Raw genomic sequence first — 1126 nt, 5'->3', positions numbered from 1 at the left:
TGAAAAGAAACAACATATGCATCTTTGGAGTCCCAGAAAAAGCAGAGGCAAAAAAAAAAAAAAAAAAAACACTGAGAAAATTGTGGAAGACTTGCTAACATAAAATTTCCCCCATATCATGAAGGAAGAAAAGTTATCTGTCCAATAGGCTTAACAAACCCCATACAGAACAGATCCCAAAACAAAGTCACCAAGACATATCATAATCAAACTCTCCAAAACCAAAGACAAAGAAAGAATCTTGCAAGCAGCCTGAGAAAAAAAGAAATGTCACCTACAATGGACAACCAATTAGGCTATGTTCTGATTGCTCAGCAGAAACCATCAAGGCAAGAAAGCAATGGGATGACATACATAAAACACTGAAGGAAAAGAACTTCCAACCAAGAATTCTATATCCAGCCAAATTGTCCATCAAATGGGAGGGTGAAATCAACAGATTCTCAGACAAACAGAAATTAAGGGATTTTGTGAAAACCAGACCAACCCTACAAGAAATGCTTAAGGAAGTCCTTCCAATACAAAGCCCACAACAGAAAACAACAAATTAAAATCAGGACACTTGACATCAACCCAAATCAGAAATAGATGCTCAAAATAAGCTCATAAAACATTGTACACAAAGAAACAAGGGAGTCAATCTCCAGACAACACCAACAACAAGGCAAATAGAGGGAATAAAAGTTCTAGGTACAAAATTCCAAATAGAGAGGAAGAAAGGACAATGTCCTTATGGAACAGACTGTTCCAAAATTAAAGACACAAGAATTCACATCAGGGTAACCACATAGAAAATTAATAATCTCCCTAAGCAAACCCAGAAAGAAGGGAAACATATGGGCTTAGTAAGCACAAAACCAACAAAAAAGAAGAAAAGAGAGGAACCACTTGATAACAAAATGAACTCAGCACTGAAAAGTATTTGGACCAAGGAAATCTCCAAGAACATGACAAAAAACACAATAGAATGACAGCAATACATTCATAATTATCATTAATTACACTTAATATGAATGGAATAAATGCACCAGTCAAGAGAAAGAGAGCAGTAGACTGGATAAGAACAGAAGACTCATCGATATGGTGCCTACAAGAGACCCACCTTAGACACCAAGATAAAAACAAA

General features: G+C 36.1%; 1 protein-coding gene across 1 annotated transcript in view; it reads right to left on the bottom strand.

Moving 5' to 3' along the window:
* The window catches only part of PHKA1 (phosphorylase kinase regulatory subunit alpha 1), a 414257-nt gene that overhangs the window by 237721 nt on the left and 175410 nt on the right, over positions 1-1126 (bottom strand). The window lies entirely within an intron of this gene.

This window comes from Orycteropus afer, unplaced genomic scaffold (genome assembly GCF_000298275.1).
Source record: "Orycteropus afer afer isolate SDZICR_OR568_19922 unplaced genomic scaffold, OryAfe1.0 scaffold00926, whole genome shotgun sequence".
Taxonomy (NCBI): Eukaryota; Metazoa; Chordata; class Mammalia; order Tubulidentata; family Orycteropodidae; genus Orycteropus; species Orycteropus afer.
Note: the sequence above shows the minus strand (reverse complement) of the source record. Positions and strands in the feature narration are given on the sequence as shown.